General features: G+C 47.5%; 1 protein-coding gene across 11 annotated transcripts in view; it reads left to right on the forward strand.

The window, feature by feature from the left end:
• Positions 1-5435: 5435 nt before the first annotated feature.
• The window catches only part of TMEM229B (transmembrane protein 229B), a 40730-nt gene continuing 24505 nt past the window's right edge, over positions 5436-21660 (forward strand). For 7 of the 11 annotated variants that reach the window (XM_041759495.1, XM_041759492.1, XM_041759491.1 and 4 more), the window contains exon 1: positions 5652-6068. The gene's annotated coding sequence lies outside the window, so the exon portion shown is untranslated. Of the gene's footprint in view, positions 5497-5651; positions 6069-11027; positions 11639-21660 lie in introns of those variants that run through there. The other 4 variants (XM_041759493.1, XM_041759499.1, XM_041759502.1 and 1 more) reach the window with 3 other exon arrangements.

Genomic DNA, 21660 nt, shown 5'->3' on the forward strand with positions numbered 1-21660 from the left:
TGGCTGAAGTTTCTCTTTGAACTGATACAGTGAAGTCGGGACAGGCACACAGTGTCCCCCCAGGCAGAATGGCTTAGATAGCAGCATAAAAGCTTTTAGTTGCAAAGCCTTCTCATAAGCAGGCTCGCCTTAACAATATCCCTTTGTCCCTCCTCAGACGACTAAGCTCCTTGTATCCTGGCAAAGGGAGGCACGGAGGGGAGGTGACCAGCTTGGAGTTTGGTTTCTAATCTCCAGGGCAGAAATTCTTTCCAATTTGCCCAGCACCTGGGCTAACTGCTGAGTCGGAAATGAGAGCAGCTGGGCAGTGGGGGTGGCTCTCTCCATGATTCCGAAGTCCTATAATGAACTCTATCTCACACCCCCCCACCACCAAATTTACAACCTTCACAGTTAAACTCGACACTTAGAAATATGAAGTAGTGTAGTTTCAATGTATGTTTTCATATTTTCACTTCGATTTCTTTTAGCATTAGCTTTTCCCCTCTAATTTACTGCTAATCTCATGAAACTGCACTAATTTCCAGGGCTGTCTTAGTGCACACACGTTAATGTCTTAATGCTTTATGGATGAATCTACACTCACACAGAATGGTAAGTTCTTCATTTTCAAGCTTGAGATGTTCATGAATACTGCATAGTCCTTATCTGTTGCATTTTCTTTCTGATGACTGAAAAAAAAGAGCGAGGACGTGACTTTTAAATATCCCCTGAGCAGGAACACACAGATTATTTTGAGAGCTCCATGACAGTTAATACCCCTTTCCCACATAGACATACAGTTAGCAAAACTTCTAATAAATGTGCAGTCAACTGACCACTTCCCTGGGTTTAATGCCTCTTCCTCCTCTACTGGTACCCCTTTCTGTCCTTCAAAGAGGCATTTTGTAAACATTCGAGGACATTGGTAACAACCTTTTGCACTCTCTCCCCCTTATCATAATTCACCATTCCTGAGCACAGAGTTGGAAGAGTCCATAAAACATCTGCCTTTTTCCACCTCTATACCAACCCCAGCACAAGCAGGGATTTTATTCAGCAAACTATGTCTTCCTGCCCTGGTACGTTTCAGAGCTTCCTGCTACTTTCTTGAGGCTTATGTATTTCTCCCTTCACCTTTGTAGCTAAGAACTCAACAGGGGCACTGAGTCAGGTGTGAACTCCCTGCACTGCCTGCTTTCCCTGTGGCATGGGAATTTGCTGTATGGGGTTGCACGGCTGCCTCTGTCCTCCTTTGGAAAACAGCTCTTTGATGTCTCTTTCAATGCTTACCTCTCAATCATGATGTGGGGTGCCAGTAGAGCCCATGTCAGAGTATCCTGCTGATCCTCCCTTGTCCAAAAGGTGGATGCATGACTGAACATAGGTGAGTTTGACTCTAACACAAACAGAAATGATAAAAAGATTGAAGTCTAGTTGTTCAGCAGCAGAGCCCTGACAAGACTCTCAATCACTTCCCATTACCCTGGCTCCCAAAGTGGTTCTGGTTCTAGCCTCTGTTTTGCCAGCATTCCCTTCAAATCTGTCAGTCATCTGATCATACCCTTCCAAGAAATTCCTTTTAGACATAAGATAGCTAAAGTCAGTTTCTGTTACTTGCAACCAAAGAATCCTAAATGATGCAGGTTCACACTCTAGTCTCTTTATGACCCTTTCCTTCCTATTTCCAGAAGGGACTGTTACAAAGAGACTCCCCTATTTTCAAACTCTGGATGATTGCCCTGACCTCCTCTCAAACTGCCAAGACTATGCCCATGTTTTCTGAAAGGCAAGAGTTTTTCTGCCCTTCTACTAAGTGAACCATCGATAAAGGGGTTGCTCTTGTCTGCCACGAGCAATTTTCTTGATGGCTTACAAGAGAAACAGAAAGACTTCTGTATGCTTGCTAGAGAGGGTCGGTGGCCCAAGGTTTCTCCAGTTGTCTCTCTCCTAGCTGGTTTTCCGGTAAAGCTGGTCCACTTAATTCCAAACTTGGGATTGCCTTTGGCTTCAATGCTTCCTTTGCTCCCACCTCACTTATTGCTTTCTTGTCCCAGCGTCTGGGACAGACTGTGCAAATACACGTATAATACAAGAGACAGGTCTCTCCTGGCCTCCAATTTCCACGCTTGTGCTCTTCCCCAGGTCCTTCCTGATCTGGCTGTGGGCCCAGTCCCCCCACTGAAATCACCCTCTTGAGCCACATCTATCCTGACTTGTGGTCAGAGGGCAACCCCCAGGGAACTGATCCTCTCTAACAAGCATACAGAAGTCTTTCTGTTTCTCTTGAAAGTCATCAGAAAAATGACTTATGGCAGACAAGAGCAATCCCTTTATGGATGGTTTGCTTAGTAAAAGGGCAGAAAAGTTCTTGTCTTTCAGAAAATATGACTGAGAACCTAACTTATTTGAGGCACTTTAGGGAGTACAAAGACACTTGAACAACTCTCTTTTTCCTAACCTGATGGTAGAAGAGAGATGTGGCGAGAATTACCATTAACTGCCGACTATGGCAGGGACTTTTAACTATGTATATGTGTCTGACAAAATGCTAGCTATCTAAAATTATCTCATTTATGCTTATGATAGCCATGGGATGGGGGATTATTGCCATTCTATTTGTAGATAAGGATAATAGCCTCAGAAAAGTTAAATAAATAGCCTTAAGACATCTGGCTAGGATGTGGACTCTGGATTCAAATCCAGGTTGCTTTGATAAGACAGGAAGGCAAAGGAGGGGGTGGCATCTTCTGGTGGGTGTTAGCGTAGCAGGGCTTGCTCTGTCCCATGCCCTCCACCTTGAATCTGTACTTGAATCACTAGCAATTACTATTACGGTGCCTACCTTCCCTCAGTGTCACCCTCTCCACCCATTCTGACAACACTGTACCTTTGCCTCAGCATTCTTAGGGTAAAAAGCCAGGGACCCACCACTGCCACAGATGCTATTTTTAGGTCTGCTTCTGGAGTTGACTGCTCTGCCCTGTACATATCTAATCTTATTTGAAATTTTCTAGGTGCAGACAGACAGAAAAGACCTTGGATGGAGGGTCAGAAGACCTGAATTTGACCTGCATTCTGCCTTTACTAGCAGTATAACCTTGATCAAACCATGCAATCTCTCGGAGCCTTGATTTCCTCATTTACATAACGGGGGTTAAAATAGCTGCCTTACCCAAAGAGAAAAAGATACGTTACTTGTAAGGCATTGTATGAGTTTTTGTTAGGGAGCAGTGATTCTTAATTTAGGAATAAGGAAAACCCAGATCAAGCAGTGAAGTCCGTGGGAGAGACTGGCGGATGCCAAACCTTGCACCTTGGTTCCTTACCTTTCCTTCTTGATTCTATTACTGGCACCTTGGCTTCTATACTAAAGATGAAAATATTAGTATTATATATGAAAGCATTTTCTTTGATCTCAAAGTTTATTTTTTATCCCTGATTTTAAAAGAAAGTTAAATATTTTTGGGGCCCTAAAATATCATGGGCGGTGGGCACTGCACATATTGTCCATTTGGAGAAATCACCCGGAATTCAGATCTGCCTTAATAGCCCGTTTTGCTTTCTTCTGTGCAATGCTGCCTCCCAGAGCCTGTACTGGGCACAGATAGAGAAGCAGAGTGGGAGCTCTGGGCCTAGGAGACACGAGGGCACAGAGGGTAAGAGAAAAGAGGGCACAAAGGAGGTCTCTCTTCAGCCGGGCTTTGCTGCCATGGAAGCCACTTCTTGCCAAGGTGTTCCCAACAAGGGACTGTCTCCTGCCTCTCTGATAGTGTTCCTGGGACAGCCTGCCAGCCTCACTGGAGCCCTGATGCCTTCTCCTCACTCCCTGCCTTATCTTCAGCAGAAAACACACCCCCACTCCTTTTTTAAAGATTTTATGTATTTATTTGAGAGAGAGAGAGAGAGAGAGAGAGAGAGAGAGAGAGAGCATAGAGGGAGAGGGAGAAGCAGACTCCCCGCTGAGCAGAGAGCCTGACTTGGGGCTCCATCCCAGGACCCCAGGATCATGACCTCAGTTGAAGGTAGATGCTTAACTGACTGAGCCCCCCAGGCCTCCCCAGAAAACACTTTTCTGTTATCAGAGGCCCACCCCATAATGAGGACTGTATATGCATTATGTTGTTAGGTATACTTATGAAGGAAGATACTAACTCAGGAAAGCCAAGAGCTCTTACCACTGGTAGCACATAGCTGTGTATCCCTATACTGGTTTGAGAAATCCAACATAACTCCTTCTGCCTTCATCAAACCCTAGTGCTTTCCTTCTGGAAAGAACAACTCAGCCAGCCCAAGAACTAGGTGTAGATGGGATGGCTTTAGAACTCCTTGTCCACACTGCCCATCCCTAGTTGGATACACCTTTGTTGGTCTTTGAATATCCTGGCTGGGGACAGAAGGCTGATGGAGGAATTAGAAGACATAGGATCAGATTAGGTTCAGATAGTTGGAAAGCAGCCCAGCTTCTCATCCAGACTGGGGCAAGACCAGCTGGATCTTTGGGTTTCCTTTCTTTGAGACTCAGTGCTACCCTGGACCTGTGAGAACTCTTTGTTACTGTGGCATGTGGGAAAAGTCAGCTAGAGGGCTAGGAGACATCAGGCCTAGGCACACCTAAGGTCTGTGTGAGAATTAGAAAAGGATGCCTGCCCCCTCAGGATGGACTGTTTACCAAAGGGCAACTCTAGGGGTCATCACCTGTAAATTAAATAAACAAAAAAGTGCTTTCTTCTTGGCTGCCATGCCCAGTGCCAGAACTGAGCCTTGGAGTGGGGATAGGAGTTGGATCACATTTCCACTCCCTGCTCAGTGGTTCTGCAGGACCTTAGACCTGTCTGACCGGCCTGACATCGATGAGGGTCCTCTCACCCATTTCCCAAGATCCACATTCCAGAATCTCCAGGCTTTCTAGATGGCATCCATTATTTTCCTTCTAATAGAAGAATCTAGACCAACCTCAGAAAAAACATCCTGTGTTTAATCTTTTCAGTATAAACCAAATTGTGCACCTTGTAGCTTCAGGCCTTGCCTTAGTTTCCACAGGCCTCAGTTTCTCCGTCTTGACAGCAGGGACAATAAAAATGACCTTGCGGGACTGACTCAGTGAGTGGCCATAATGCTGGCACATAGTGGGTCCTCAGCACCACGTGGTCCGTGGCCCTCGGAGGCGCGAGACCTGCAGGACGCCGCCTGTCCCCGCAACTCCTACAAGCCGGGGGGCGGGGGGCGAGGGGCCCCGGCGCCTCCTGCGGACACCTCAGATGCAGGCGGGCAGGCCGGGGCGGGGAGGGCCGAGCAGCTCTGCACTGCAGCCACCTGCGCCACGGCCCGGGCGGAGGGCGCGCGCTCCCAGGCGCGGGGCGAGCGGCCGGCTGCGGCGGCGGGGTCGGCGGGGTCGGCGGGGTCGGCGGGGCACGGACCCAGCGGGGAGCGGGCGAGCAAGGAGTTAAGCCGGGCCGGAGGCAGCGCGCCTGTCAGACGCGAGCATGTGCAGTCCGCACAGCATCCGTACTATGGGTGAGTGCCGCCGCCGCCGCCGCCGCGGGGGGGGGGGGCTCGGTTCGGCCCGGGCCGCGGCGGCTGCAGCCCCCCGGGCCCCGCGCCGCGGCGGCGGGCGCCCACACCGGCCCCGGGACTAGGCGCGGCGCGGGGGCGCGGGCGCGGGCGGCGGGGGAGGCACGGCCGGCGACTCGACGCGGGGGGAGCCGGAGCGCCGGGCGTGGGGGCGGGGAGCAGGCGGCGCAGGAGAGCGCCCCGAGTCCTGGCGCGGGCGGAGGAGCGGCAGCGAGCCCGGGAGACGGCGCTCCCGGCCGCACCTGCACCCGGCGGCCGGCCGGCCCTGCCCTGCCCTTGCCCGCAGCCTCGGCCGCGCACCGGTAGGTGCCCCCGAGGCCGGCGGAGAGGCCTTTTCGCCGCCCGTGGAGGTGGCCGCGCGGGGCGGGCAGCGCCGAGCGCGGCGGGGCCCGAGGGTGGTGCGGTGATGGGGACCGCCGGGCTGCCGGGCTGGGGGTGCTGCTGGGTCCCTCTTCCTCTTTGCTTTCGGTTTCGAAGCGGCTGCCCCGGCTGGAGAGCGAGGCGCAGATGAGAAGGTGCGCGCGGGCTTGGATCCCTGCGGGGGATGGGCGCGCAAGGGGGCGTGTTGGGGAAGGGGTGCCCATTGGCAACTTTCCCCGCCTGAAACAAAGGGGTGTCGGGGGAAGGGGCCAGCGGGGATCTCCCATCCGGAAGGTTGATATCCCCCTTCCTCCGGGTGGAGAGCACCTCTGAGGCCGCCTTGGGAGCGCCGAGGGGGGCGCCAGTTTAAGTGGGAGCTAGGGAGAGGGAGCCAGGACCTGGGAGTGAGAAACCCAGACCGACCCTCCTGAGTTTGAGGCCGAGGACTTTTCCTGAAGGGGATGGAACCATGCCAAGATGACCCTGCCGCCTTGCGTGGAAAAACCGGGTGATCGTAGACTGCACATCTGGGGTGTGTTCTCTCTCCTCCAGCTCAGTGCCGTGGGGCCCGGCGGAGCCCCCCGGCCACCAGCTCTCCATTTGCCCTCTCCGATTCGCCATCCTCGGTGGGAGATGCAGGGTTGAGATGGGCACCATTATAGCCCTGTTCATGGCAAGGGCAGGGAGACATTGGCCTCTTTCCCGGTGTCTTCTTTTCCCTCTTTCAATGCCTGGTCAGAAGCTGACCCCCTTTCCTTTCTTCCTGGGACTTTCTCCAAGGTTTCCTCCTCTTGGATATGTTTGGTTGCCTCAGGTACAGAGCTTCGAGTAGTAGGTTGTACTGATGCCACTTCAGATTGTCTCTGGAGAAAGAGATCAGGACCCCAGGGAGCTTTGCCAGTGTAACCTTGGGGGCCCTGCTCACAGATTTCTCATGTGTTCTCAGCACCTGGTAACAAATGACCTGTTACTCTGACCTTTAGACTGGTTTAGACCACCTGGGTTTCTATCTCTGCTGTAACCGGGAAGGAGGGTAATAAAGGTTAGGGCTAAAGGGCTTGCCCTGAGGGTAGTATACTGTTTTTCTTTATAGAGAACAAATGGGCCAGGATGCAGGTCGCTGGTGTCTCCAACCCCAAGCTGGCTTGCATGTGACCTCTGGCTTCCATTCTGTGGCAGGACTTCCCATTGCCGTCCTTCCTCTTAAAAAGGACAGCCCTTTGAGAGTTAGGTTTTCCCCTGGTTGCAAGGCAGAACTTCATCTGCTTGCCTGTGGAGACAGAAGGCGCTGAAGGTAGGGGGGAGCTGGACTGTTGGGTCACTCGCCTGCCTGCTCCTATGAATGGGCTGCTGATACAGTGGTCCGGCCATGTTGCTCTGGAGACATGAAGGAGTGGGCTGGGAGGCGGTTTGGCCTTCTACCCCAAGGCTTTTACTTGGGGGTCAGAGATGGGTAACTGGGAGACAACAGGTCCTTGGAGGCCAGATAACAAGCTGATGTAATGTTCACTTTGGCCACTCAAAGGCACCGGAGTTAAGGGAGGTTCCAGGACCAGTAAGGGGTAACAGGAGAAAATGAAGTCCCCTGAGCCCTAGATCTGTGACCCTGAAACTTGTGGCTGAAGTCAGGTGCAGGTGCTAGACCAGAGAACACCACCAGCTCACTCTTAGGGTACCTTTCCCCCTCTAAATGGGTAGAGTTGATGATTGCTCAGCAGCCACACTGGGTTTATCCCAAGCTATTTACCCAGAGCTGAGAGTAAGGGTCTGGAGGCCTGAGCTCTCCACCCCCAGTGGTGAGAGAAGGGCTTTTCCATGGACTGTTCCTCAGATGTATTGAGAGTAGGATGGGAAAAGGATACTCCCCCAACTCCCTCTCTTAAAGCAATGAGGCATGAAGTTTTACATTTGTAAAGCGATTTAAGAGCCTTGGGTCCTTGAAGGATGTTAAATGAGTTAGGGAAACTTATACTATGTGTATTTCACTTGTATCAGATTTATATATTGTTTCTAAAGGGAAAGGTGTCATTTTGCAGGAAAGGGCTAAATTACAGCTTTTGTGATAGGGAAAGCTCAGTGTTGGTTTTTAAAAGTGTAGTGTTTAATCAGAAGGCACTTGCTGCGGCACACAGGCTGCAAGTGTTTTTCTGTCTGCCTCAGCTCTACAGATATCTTAGAGCTCCTTCCAAGTAGGGGTTTTTCCCGGTAGACAGTTTGCAGCCTGGACATCAGTGACAGTCCCCTTCCAAGCTCGGAGAAGGGTCTCTGATGATGCTGGGGACTCTGATGTTACGGGACCTGGGTACAGGCAGTAAAGCGAAGCCGTTTGGTCTTATCAGAGGCCCTATCAGATCTGGCTGTCCTTGAGGGAAGGGAAATCTAACCCCACCCCTCCCCTCGCAGCCTGGTCATTTTCAAATTTGTATCCCTTTACTTTCCTCCTACCTCTTCCCCTCACCCCCAATTTATAGACAAGAAGATTTGGGTTTTCTTTTTCTTTCCTCTCTCTCCTCTCTCTCTCCCTTTTTTTCTTTTATTGCAGGAACATTCCTTTTAAGGTGTGGATGATTTCTGACTTGGCAAACTCTCAGCTCCCTTTGTGGCAACACCTGGCTAAGGAGGGAATGTCAGAAGGGATGTCAGGAAGAAATACAGCCTTTCTGGCCAGGTCTTCCGCTTGCTCTACCACCACCTCGCAGAAATCAGAGGCTTTTTATTTGAAAAGTAAAATGTTAAAAAAAAAAAAAAAAAGAAAGAAAAGAAAAGTAAAATGTAAGCGGATTGCTGGGGAAAGGCTAGGAGGCAGCATTTTTGGTTATGGTTTCCCTTGAGGTAAACCGAGCCACAGTGAGAGTTACAACAGTGGATGTAGTGTGTGTGAATGTCTGCATGCAGCAGGTGTTCCTTTCCTGAGATTTAACAGTGATTGAGACTCAAATACTAGAGAGTCCCTAATAAAATGAAGATGCACCCATGGAGTTCAGCTACCCCCGTGTTTGGTTTCAGGTGCATATGTGCCTCAGGCTTTGCGCTGTGGGATGCTCCATGCTGTGGTGATTTAAGGAAAAGGAAGTGGCTTTCACCTCTGCAACTCACATCCCTGGATAGAGTGGAAGCTAAATATGTCTGGTCTTGTTCCCAGATAAAAAGAAGGGCTTGAAAAAAAATTAAATAAAAAAAAAAAAAAGAAGAAGGGCTTGCTCCCTTCCCTGTGCTCACACCCATCCTGCAGGTGTGGGCGCCCATTCTCCTCCTCCTAAGGGTCCTCAATATTCACTTTAACATCAATTCTCCTATGTATAAGTTTAGTGGGGTTGAAGTCACAGAGTCGTATTGGTCCTCTGTTCTTTGAAAGGATGGTTCTGCAAGGTAACTTTCTACCCTCCTCTGATGTTGGTGCTTCTGTCTTTGGGGTTGGTCACAGTCCTGTCTGGCAGTGTGAGGAGTAAGGAAAGTCATTGCCAGTTCCTGTTTCTGAACAGCCAGCTGCCCATTATCCTTCACTCTGCTGACTCCCCAACAGAGGGCTTGATATCCTTTCAGGGCTCTTGGCTCTAATGTGACTGGTATTGTAGAAGGGACAGCATCCTTGAAATTAGGGCCAATAGTATACAGACAGGACTTGGGTCTCACATTGCTCCTTCTTGCTGCTCCATCCTTTAGAAGCATATAGTTAAAAGAAAAAATAAGACTAGCATTGTCAAATCCCAAACTCATGTAGGGAGATCTAATAGATTGGTGTGTGTCGGGGGGAGCATAATCTGAGAGCGTTTTCTGCCATTCCTTTCTATTTCGGAAGCCCCACTTCAGAATACACTGGATTAGCCATTTCTGACCGCTTCCGCAGTTGGGCTTGAATGATAAATGCTTTCTAGCTGGTTCATTCATTCACTGTTTCCTTTCAGTTTTTAAGAGGCACCCCATCACATGAGTTTCTGGAATGGTCCGTTTCCATCAGAAAGGTCACTCACCCTGAGTTTTCGTTAAGGCCTCGATACCAGCCCTGAGGATCTAGGGATGCCAGCCAAGAAGGAGATTGAAGAGCCACAAAGAGAGGATTCTTTTCTGGACCTCTGAGGGGTGATTCATGCTTCGAGATAAAATGTGCTTCCTGGGCTCTATGGTTTCAGTGCTGGCATGGTCGGTGGAAGGGCAGGCCCTGGTGCAGCCAGAAGCCCACCTTATAGACAATAATCACTGTACTTTGGATCAATGGTGGGGACCTATTTTTAGCCTACTGCCAAACCCTACGTTTTTTTTTTTATAGCCATCCTTGGCCAGATCCCATTGTAGTCTGTAGGTTCCCCCTTCTTCTCACTTCCAGTCCAAGAAGCCTTTGGAAAGCCATGAATAAGGCAGCCAGGGCACTGGTCTTACTTTCAGCTTCTTCTTAAAACAAATGCGGATGAAAAATATTGTCAGCACTGGGTGACACAAGGAGCAGCTCCAGATTTTTGTTTCATGACTGTGTTTTTGCCTGCGATGAACAAGGGGATGACTTTCTTACACTGACTTATTGGGTGCCTTAGAGCTTTCATACAGCCTGCACAGTTTCTAGCACATGGTGAGTACTCGTTAAATCATCAGCTGTGGTACTTGGATGTGATCAGATACTCAGATTTCTAGGTCACTGGGCATCGTTTCTGCAGGAGCCGATGGTTGGCAAAGGCCTCCAGAATCAGGAAATCTTGGATCCTCCCTGATTCACTTGTGTGACCTTGGACAGCTGATTTCAGCCCTCTGAGCCTTAATTCCACAAATGGGGCTTTGGCTGGCTTCAGTGATCATAACAATGATAACAGTGACAGCCACCATTTATTAAAGACTTCCTGTATGCCCGGCATTGGGCTAAGCACTTGACATATGTTCTCTTTCTCTCACAGCAATGAGATAGCTATTAATTATCCCCATTTTAAAGCTGGAAAAACTGAGGTTCTGAAAGATAAGGTGATTGCATATGTCGCACGGCTAGCAAGTGTCCAACCTGAGATTTGAACTGAGATCTGTTTGATTCGGCTGTGTTCTATAACCTTGGGCCAGGGGATGGAACAGATGTTGAGGAGAAGGTAAACGTGGAGATAGTGTTAGTAAGATATAAGAAAGAGAAAGAGAGCTGATGTGGATGAAACACAGCTAGTTAAGAGGAGATGGAAGTACAGGTTCTTATTTGGAAAACAACATCCCAATGAATGTTCGGGAAGGAGAGAGAGGTTGGTACCCTGCACTGAGGAAGTAGACCAGATGGCCTGGGAGTTACTATAAGGGGAACAGACTTTCTGCTTGGCATAGGAATGTATCTCATAAACCCCATTTCATTTTGACGCCAAAATTTTTCTCTCACTGAACAGACTCTCTGGGCAGCACTTTTCTTTCTGTCACTCTACTGCCACTAGTCATAATGGCTTATCTTTGCAGATTCTTGACTCTACACCTCATCCTCCAACCTAGTTTCTGCTCATTATTATAGTCCAGGTGTAGAGACCTGATTCTGACTCTGGGGTCCCAGGAACGCTCTGCAAAGGGTACCAAGCATTGGACTATCCTTTTCTTCTGAGAAAGTATTTGTGGCCACTGAATACTGCCTTCAAAGTGACCAGCTAGTTCATTGAGATGATTCTCATAATTATCATCCTTATTTTTTCCAGGCAAGTTAACTCTAAGGCACTTCTGCCATTTTGAGGTGTTTGTGGAAGATGAATGAAGGTTGAGGTGGTGGTCTGGGGAGGTAAGCTGACCCTGCTTTGAGAGTTAGTGTGATGGGTATAATGGAGCATCATTCTAGGGGAGCAGCGAGATTTGGGTTCCCTCAGCTCAGTGACTCTGGCCATGTGACATGAGTGCTTTGGCCTTTCATTTCCTTATATGTAAGATGAGAACATTGAAAGAGAGGTTCTGTAATATCTCCTCCAGCAATAATGCTGGCTGACCTAGCAGAGTCTGGATGGTCCTTTCTCAGGGAATAATTGAGCTGGTCTAGAATTATAGGAAGTCAGAGCTGGGAGGACAGAGGTGGGGTTGAAGGGGAAAGAAGCCAAACTGGGAATTAAGGACAAAGTCAGAGTGGCAGTAAGTCCCTTCTTGTGAAGGGGAACGGGATCAGGCCATTCCTCCTTTGTTTAAGTGAGGCAGCTGAGAGGTGGCATCTGTTTACCTTGTAAGCACCATCTCCTAACTGGCGAGGAGCATCCCTTGTACCTTGTCTTAAAACTTAAACTTCACTTCCTTCGTCCTCCAACTGTCCCCAACTGAAGGCAGCAGGGAAGTTGTTTATTGGTTTATGTTTTACATTCTGCACTTGGATTTAGCAGACTCCAGGGCTTGGTTTAACCCAGTTTTCAACCCCACCCCCCCACCCCGCCCACCCAGGGCTCCAGGACCTGGGGACTTTGGCTGATACTTTCCTGGAGACCAGTGTTAATGAGAACATGCCTCCTCTTGCTGCCCTCACTCCCCTGGGGAGGCTCAGCCTAGGAACTCAGGGAGGTACAGCTTTTCTGTTCATGGGATTGGGTCATCTCAGTTTCTCTTCGAACAAAGCGATTTGCCCAAGGACCCCTGGATTCTGTTGTCTGTCGGTACATCATTGATTTTCATTCCATTGTATTCAAGGTTGAGGAGCAAGTGAATTCCCACTGAATCCACCAAACCAATCTTTTCTGGCGCTGCCTACCTTACTTTTCCTTTTAGTCCTTCTTGCCCTTAAACCAGTGATTTCCAGGGGTGGTTACCAAACCACTGGAAGTATGAGAGATGATTTTAGTTAGCATGGGGACAAAACATTTCATTGTAGTAGCTACATTTCTAATAAGTATAAAGAAACAAGACTCATTGGGTTGCACTCATAAAGTGATTTAATTTTGTCATCCACTATCCCCTTATACTTATTCAGTGGGATTCATTCTTTCCCTGCCCTGGGATGAAAAGCAGGCCCCATAACTGTTTGGGTGATTCTTAGATAGTAGAAGGTCCTGTAGTCTCTTTAAGTCACAAAACATAGTCTCAATTCAGTACTTAATCTGTCCTTTGTCACGGGACTGGGAGGGACAGGAAACGGCTTACTTAGCCAGCGCTGTTGTCTGCAGGTTTCCAGCTTCCTGGGCCTAGCAGGTATTTGATGCTGATTCTCTCTTGTGGCCATGTTCATGGCTTTCTCAGAGACTCCTCCCCTACCAGTTGCTTGGGATCATTCACTTCCAATTGTCTTGAGAAGAGCAAATTATCCTCTACTTTAGATCACTGTTCTTTCATCAGCCCCTAAAACCCAGTGATTTACCTCCAGTCTCTTCCAGCTAAGGCCCTGCAGTCTGTCTGAGTGGCCCTCTTGGATAAGATCTGTTCTGGTCTCCTGCCAGCCTTCTCTTGCATGTGGCCCCATTAGCCAGAGGAAACAATCATGCGTCCTTTGGTGCAGTGAACCTGGGAACGCAGGCTGACCCTGCAACTCAGCCGTCTGCCTTGGCTCCTTTGATAGCAGATGGCCAGTCTGTGTCTCCCACCTTGGGTGCCTCAGGTAGGGGGCAGATGCTGGTCCTGTGCCAGTCAGATGCCAGTCAGATGTCCTCCCAGCTGCAGGGTCAGACATCAAGTTTCCAGAGCCATCCCGTTGAAGCCCCTCTCACCGGCTTGGCAGTGTCAGACCTGTTATCCTCAGTGCCTTAGTTAGGACTTTTGATTTAACCTCCAGATAAATGTTTATCAAAACCATAACTGTCACAAGAAGCTCCTGATGTCATGAATACTATTGCTCAGGATAAGGCTACAGTATATATTTAACTAAAAACTTAACTTCAGTAAAGGTTACCAATGGCTAACACTTAGCTGAGTACTCATAATGCCAGGTACTGTTTTCAATCCCATAAACATACTCTTCCATTTAACCCTCATGGGGGAGATACTTTTATGACTTCCATCCTACAAAGGAGTAAACTGAGCAAAAAGAGGTTGAGCAGCTTGTTCAAGGTCATACAGTTGGCATCAGAGCCCGGGTTCTGATGGAAAGAATCTGAGCCCAGAGCATGCTCTTTTAACCCACTCCACACTGTCTCTGTCCACAAGGGTGGTGGGTGGCTGTAAGTCATCAGGTGGAAAGCAGGTGGTTGGCAAATGCTGCCTTAAGGACGTAACTGTAGGATCTTCAGGCTGGCGTTCAAGCTCTCCATGCATTGGCTTTCTGTGGTTCCTTCTGTGCCCTTTACAGGAGCCTCATCCCCTTGTCTGATGATCCTGCAAGGCACACGCCCTGCCCCATATATTGTTTCTCTGCCCAAGGGCCCTCCTCTGCTTTTCTGCCTCCCCAGTTCAAAGTCCTTTTTCAATGTCAGACCTCATCTTTGCTGTAAAGGTGTTTTTGACCAAAACCTCTTGGGCTGGGATCTCCTACTCCTCCTAGAATTTCGTTACTATGTTGGCGATTATTATGTGCTTTTCTGCAGAGAGCAGTGAAGGGCGGTTAGCAAACCCAGATTTTGATCTATGTGATTAACTGCCTGTTTGCTAACTTATGCAAGATCGGAGACCCATCCAAACCTTAGTTTCAATATTTTTTTCTCCAAGTTTTTACTTAAATGCCCATTAGTGAACATACAGTGTAATACTAGTTTCAGGTGTAGAATTTAGTGACTTATCACTTACATGCGACACCCAGCCCTCGTCACCCATTTACCCTTCCCCCTGCCTCGCCTCCAGTAATGATTTCAACATTTATTTCAACGTTTAGAAAGCGTGAGGATTAGCTCCCTTCAGTTTTCAGTATACCAGGATTTATGCTTATCTTCTTGTCTCCACTAATGTCTAAGCTCTTGAGGGCTGGAACTTGTGTCTTGCCTATATTCTGCCTCCCAGGACTCTGCACAAGGTTTTTACACACAAGATAGATTGACTGTTAGTTGGCTGACTGGTCAGAAATGCCGCTATAAGTCTGCCCTGAACTTGACTAACTTTTACAAATCACTTTTTTCTGGGTGATCACTAGTGAGGGTTTTGCAGTTTTCCTTTGCACATAAGTTTTTTTTTTAAGATTATATTTATTTATTCATGAGAGACACACACACACACGGGGGGGGGGGGGGGGGGGGGTGGAGAGAGGAGGCAGGTACGTAGTTCAGAGGGAAAGCAGGCGCCTCACAGGGAGTCCGATGTGGAACTCGATCCCCAGACACTAGGATCACGCCCTGAGCTGCCTAAGGCAGAGGCTCAACTGCTGAGCCACCCAGGTATCCCAAGTTTTAACAAAAGTTTAGGTCCAATCTGCTAGCCTTTTATCTTTGAGAGATCTAATGTAATGCTGTTAAGGCCCACACACCTTTGTCTGCAATTTCAAAATCCAAAACATTCTACAACCGAAAACTTTTCTTTAACTCACGTAATGACAAAACCTAATCCAGACTTAGCTGCTATGCAGAGTGTGACTATTCATAGGTCTGACTGCAGAAATGTTAATGTGTTAAATTGAGTGTGCTGCCTCAGACCCTGCTGGGGGGGATTATGTAATCTACGGGATGTGTTCTGCATCACCTCTTAAAAAATCTAAGAAATTCTGAATTTGAGAAAGGGATTTTGGTGTTGGGTGGTATTTGTCTACAGAGGTGCCATTGGCATTGCGAGTGGGACTAGCCTTTGTTAAGCAGGATGCATCTAATATCAGAGAACCTCACATTGCCCTTGCCTCATTGGCCTTGCCCTAATCCCAGCTCTGATTGCAACATGACAGCTCATGCCTTCATGTACCAATTTGATTTTTTAGAAATATTGCATTACGAGATTGTTTATCTTGATTTGTGGTGCCTCCTTAAAGTTTGTGCCGCTCCTGCCTCACCTTCCTTACCTAGCCCCAGCCTTGCATGACTCCTGAACCAATAAGGCTTTCCTCTTCCCACTTCCCTGTTTCTGGGATGAACTGGTGTGTCCTCAGAGTGGGAGCTACCTGCTGGATATTCTGCAGTTCAGTTCAACGTGTGGGGCCCTGTTGGCTCCTTGGCTGAATCAGCTCTGCATCTTGTAAATAATGCCTGGAGGCATTTCCTACATCTGGGTGTTTCTTTGGAGCCCAAGGGAGCCTGGTTCCTTTACTTCCTTCTAGGAAGTGATGCAGCTACTCATGTGAGAGTCAATCTGCTTGATAACCCCACAGCTGCTTTGATCTGACATTTTATTTTATTTAAGATTTTTTTCTTTTTTTTATTTAAGATTTTATTTATATATTCATGAGAGACACACACACACACACAGAGAGAGAGAGAGAGAGGCAGAGACACAGGCAGAGGGAGAAGCAGGCTCCATGCAGGGACATGGGACTTGATCCCTGGACCCCAGGATCACACCCTGGGTTGAAGGCGGCGCTAAACCGCTGAGCCACTTGGGCTGCCCTACCTGACATTTTAAAATTAAAAAAATATATATGTATGTACAGATGCTCCTGGGAAAACATGAAAACAATAGAAAAATGTATGATAATGGAATCTAAAGTGTTCTATTGTGTGTTTTTTTAAAAAGTAATCTCTATGCCCAATGTGGGACTTGAACTCATGACCCTGAGATCAAGAGTTGTGTGCTCTACCAACTGAGCCAGCCAGGCACCCCTCCATTGTGTTTTATTCATCCTTTGATGAGGAAACAGAGGTTGCAAGTGTTTGTAGAAGAACCAGCCTCCGAAGTCTTGTTCTGAACCTTCCACTGGCACTCCAAGCTGGCAGGCTGCTCTCTTCCTTTCTTCCCAGGTCTTTCCCTCCCAGACTGAAGAGAACTCATGAATCAGTTGGCTGTCCTGTCTTGATTGAAAGATACCTTTAAAAAAATGTTTTTTTTCAGCCCTTTGCCCCTATTTGGCACTAATGGGCATGTTCATGGAAATTCAGGGCACCTTTCTCCCGCCATTAAGTAACTATCCTCTCAGAATCTGAGCCCTAAGTATTCTGGCCTGCCTTTTAACCTAGTGGAGGTCCTCTGAGATCATTTCTCTATCCCTATTCCTGTCTGTGATTCCTCACGATATAGCATTTTCCATAAATATCCGTAAGTATCCTCTTACATACTGTTTACTCATCTTCTCATCCACTAAGAAGATATTCCCCAGACCAAGCTTGGCACCTATTTCTTTGACTTCTTCTAAACACATCTTTGCCTCCAGACATTGGACCGTTTATCATTTCCCTGATCCCTATGGATGACATGAGGTCTTTTACCTATCATCATTATGCTGGAAAACGCTGAGATATAGTATAATTTAAATTAATCTTGGAGATGAAATTTCCCAAAGGTGTCCAATTTAATAGTTTTCTTACACCTCATAGGTTGAACCACATTGTCTGTACACCCATCATTCAGGAGCCTCATGCTGATATCCATAACAGACCATTGAATTTCTTCCATGGGATTGATCTTTTTGAAGCCCTCCTAATCCTGTTCACCCCTTGATTCCCCTTGGCACTGCAATTTCTCTTGATTCTAGGGGCACATGATCTGGAATGGTGCCCCCTTTTTACCTAACTATTTGTAATGCCTCCTGATTATGCTGAATAAAATTCCTAAGTAATATGACCTACATATGTACATGTTTCAAAAAATCAATATAATGCCCTAACTGTAACATAAAATAGAAAGGAAAGGTTACTTATAATACAATATCGTGTGTTCTAGTATGTAATTGCTTGGGCACGACTACACAGAAAACAGAAGGAAGAAGTCAGATGCTTGAACCTGTACATAGAATCACTGAGAACATGAAAGTCACAAATACCCACAGGATACAGGTGTGTGTGTGTGGGTGACTCCGATACCAGGAGAGCACTGCCGAGGTTGATGTGATTATCCCAGATGATCAACCACTCTTGGTAAAGTTCCAAAGGATATGAAATATAGTATCCCCTCGAATTACACTATGGAGGTATTCCCAGACAATTCAGTATATGTTAAAACCATGCAAAATGTTCTGTGATTATTTCAGAAAGGGAGTTTGGTTCTAGATGTAGATGATTATAAATGGGCTTTTCACTTCTGTGAATATCCAGTGGGATGTTCTAACATCATGTGGGAGAATTTGTTTGTGGACCATGGTGGGAATTCCAGGTCCTCACCTCTAAGTACCTATAAGCACTCCCGTCCACCATGGTGCTGACAGAGGGTCCCTCCAACCCTAGGGTGGCCCCATTGAGAACTACTAGTCTGGAATCCTGGAAGTAGGACCAGGACAAGGACCAGGAACCGGAGACCTATCTGTGTTCCAGGTCTGGGCTATAGTACCTCACTACTTGCATGACCTTAACTTCAGATGCCTGGCTCTCTGTGAAGGGGGTTATGATGCCGCATGTGTCCTGCTGGCATTTGGGATTGTGGCTCACTGTGCTCTCCACCACAGCCAGAGCATCCATGTGTACCCTACAACATATTTCCTATCTCTAAGTGTTCCCTTGCTGTGGCTTTTTTCTTAGCATTTAAACCTCCTTAGGTCTCTCTATCTAGGAAAGAGGGAAGATGGCAGGGAGAAAGGACACCCCCTCATTGCTGCTTCTCCAGCAGCTTTTCTATCTCCATCCCTTCACAGGCAAACTTCTCAAAAGAGTTATCCTCAAGGGTCATCAGGACACACTGTCTCAGTCACCTCTTGTGGGGGCTCCTCCTTACTGAATGGCCCCCAATGACCTCTGTGCTGCTAAGTCTCTCCAGCCCCTATCTTTTTTTTTTTTTTTTTAAAGATTTTATTTATTTTAGAGAGAGAGAACAGAGAGCACAAGCAGGGAGTTGGAGGGAAGAGAGGCAGAGGGAGAAGCAGACTCCCCACCAAGTGGGGAGCCTGATGCAGGACTAGATCCCGGGACCCTAAGATCGTGACCTGAGCCGAGGGCAGATGCTTAACTGACTGAGCCACCCAGGTGCCCCCTCCAGCCCCTATTTGACTTGCCTCTGCAGTTGACCATGACCCCTGACACTCCCTAGCCCCCTCCTCGCTGATGGGATCCTTTCCTGGGGGTCCTCCTGCCTTCTTGGCCCTTGCTCAATGCCCTGTCCTCAGCCAGCCCCGATACCACCCCCCTCCCCTTCTCCCCAGCAGGTTCCCCTCTTTATTGCTTTATCCACCTGGTGGCCCAGACCTCCCTCCGGCCAGAGTTTGTGAGCAGCTCAGACTTGGAGCATCTGAAAGGCAGCTTGTAGTGGGTTGTCTCTTCCCCTGTCCCTGTATCCTCTTCTCTCAGAGAATGACATGGTGTTGCCCAAGTCAGAAGTCTGGGTGTCACCCTTGAATCCTCCCTCCCTCTGACCCCCTCCCCAGAAAGCCCTGCCAAGTCCTGTCAGTCCTGCTTGCTTTATTTATTTTTGTGAGAGACAGAATGCAAGGTGGGCGAGGAGTGGGAGAGGGAGAAAGAAGCTTAAGTAGGCTGGTTGCATGCTCAGTGAGGAGCCCGATGCAGGGCTCTATCTCATCACCCTCAGGTCATGACCTGAGCCGAAGAAATCTAGAGTTGGACGTTTAACCACCTGAGCCACCCAGGCACCCCTAGTCCTGCTTTCTTAATAGCTCTTGAGTCTTCACTAATTTGAGTTGCCTGCTTGACTCTTGTCAGCATTCAGGACTGCAACCTATACTTACTGTTTGGGCTGGTTTAAGATCTTTAGAGGCCGTCAGAACTGATGCGTTTATAGTCCTATAAATAATTAAACATAAATTAATGTAATTCTAAGTTACAAGATAGAGTCATGTTTTCAGAAACAGCAAAATTTATTGGTTCCCTGAAGCCACAAGAGCTTCTTTCTGACTCTAATTTTCTCTCCTTTTAAATAATTTTCTTTGGTGCCCCATCATGGCCAGAACCCTAAGCATCTATGTATAGGCTGGTTGGGCAATCCAGGGCCACAGAGAATGGCAGCTTCCTGTGGTCCAGGTGGAGCCTTTGCCTCTATGGGCTTTGCATGTTCCTGGTGGCACAACACAGATTCTGAGTAATTGGCTATTGAAGATGGGAATGAATTCATGAATAATGAGATGAACTTAAAAGGGCTCATTTGAGTGAAAAGCACTGTGAGAGGGTACGTTACTATTGCTACTCGTTTTCTGGTGTTTGATGTTACAGTAGAATTTCCAAAATTTTGTATTTCCAGTGTTTTAAAAACAACCGCCCCACTCTTGTGCTTCAGCTTCATACTCTAGCCTCCTTAGCACTGAGTAGTCTGCACATAAAAGATGCATATGAGGACTTCTGAATTAATAAATGAATTTGTACAATGTGATGGTTTGCTTGATTCCCTTTAGCCCACAGGGAGGCTGCTTAAAGAGATTGTGTCAACTGTGTGTTGTGACCACAACCAACGGCAACAGGCAAGGCACCTGGGGAGGGAGGCTGTACCCAGGGTGTTTGTGGTAGGAGTGAAGTTTACTTCATAGTCAGGTGGTGGTGAGGGCAGTGGGGGGGTGGGAAATGGGGTGCACACCCTAGGAAGTCTGCATATCTCCAAAGGGAGGAATAGGGCCTAAAGGCCTGAAGTCAAGCTGTATGAATAGGACTAGCTACAAAATTTGGCGTGGGGGGCAGGGGGGATATATCATATAACACCTAGGAGGCTATGGCTTAACAAATATAACCTGACTAGTTCTGATGGCCTTGTGGACAAAAGAGATCTCAAAATATCTCCAGAAAATATTAACTACATATAATAAGAATACACCCAAAAGGTTAATCAGTCTTATTCTTTGGTATTAATAGGGAGGCCTCCTAGAAGATTGCTGATCATGGGGAGAGGAAAGAGTAACCTGATGGAGACCTAAGAACAGGGGAGGTCAAAACTGGGAAAGGAAATATGTCCACGTGTATTATTTTGGCAAAGCTAGAATTTTTTGTGCTCAATACAGATGTGTGATGACCAGTGTCCTCCCTGGATTCACCCTCTATGTCTGCTGCACCCCTGCCCCACACCCTGCCTGGTGGAAGGGGCTCCTCTGGTTGTTGTTTCTTCCTCCAAACTTTTTATTTGGAAGTCATTTCAAACTTACAGAAAAGTTGCAGAATACTATTACAGAATAGTACAAAACACCCATATACTCTATCCAGATTCAGTCTTTTTGACATTTGGCCCCATTTATGTTCCCTCTCTCTCTCTCAAGTTTTTTCCTGGACTGTTTAAGAGAAAGTTGCCTACATCATGGCCCTTTATTTGTAAACCCTTCAGTGAGGATTTTCTAAGGATAAGAATGTCGTTTTATATAACTTTCAGCAAATTGAACGTTGAGACGATACTTTAACCTGCTAGCAGTATTCCAGTTTTGTTAACTGACTTAATAATGTCCTTTATGGCTCCACCCTCTGACCTCCCCATGATCCCTGCCAGTACACCATCTGGTCTGGAATCCCATACTGCATTTAGTTGTCGTGTTCCTTTCGTCCCCTTGCCATCTAGAATGATTCCTGAGCCTGTCTTTGTCTTTTAGGACATTGACATTTTTGAAGAATATAGCCGTCTCCTCCCCCTTTAAAAAAAAAAGGAATATTTTTCCCTTTGGATTTGGTCTGACGTTGCCTCATGTTCAGACTCTGGGTTAAACGATCCTGGCTGGGATTTCCATGAGTGGTGTTGTGTCCTTTTCAGCATATTACAACCTGAGGCGCTGGGTGGCCATTCGCCCCTTACATGTGAAGTTACATTTGAGCTGTTGGCCAAGGTGTTATCCAATTTCTTCACTGTGTGTTTATTCATTTTTCCTTGCTACTAGTAAGCACTCTGTGGGGAGACACCCTAAGGCCTCACGAATATCCTGCTCAT

The sequence above is a fragment of the Vulpes lagopus genome, chromosome 6 (genome assembly GCF_018345385.1).
Source record: "Vulpes lagopus strain Blue_001 chromosome 6, ASM1834538v1, whole genome shotgun sequence".
NCBI classification, from domain to species: domain Eukaryota; kingdom Metazoa; phylum Chordata; class Mammalia; order Carnivora; family Canidae; genus Vulpes; species Vulpes lagopus.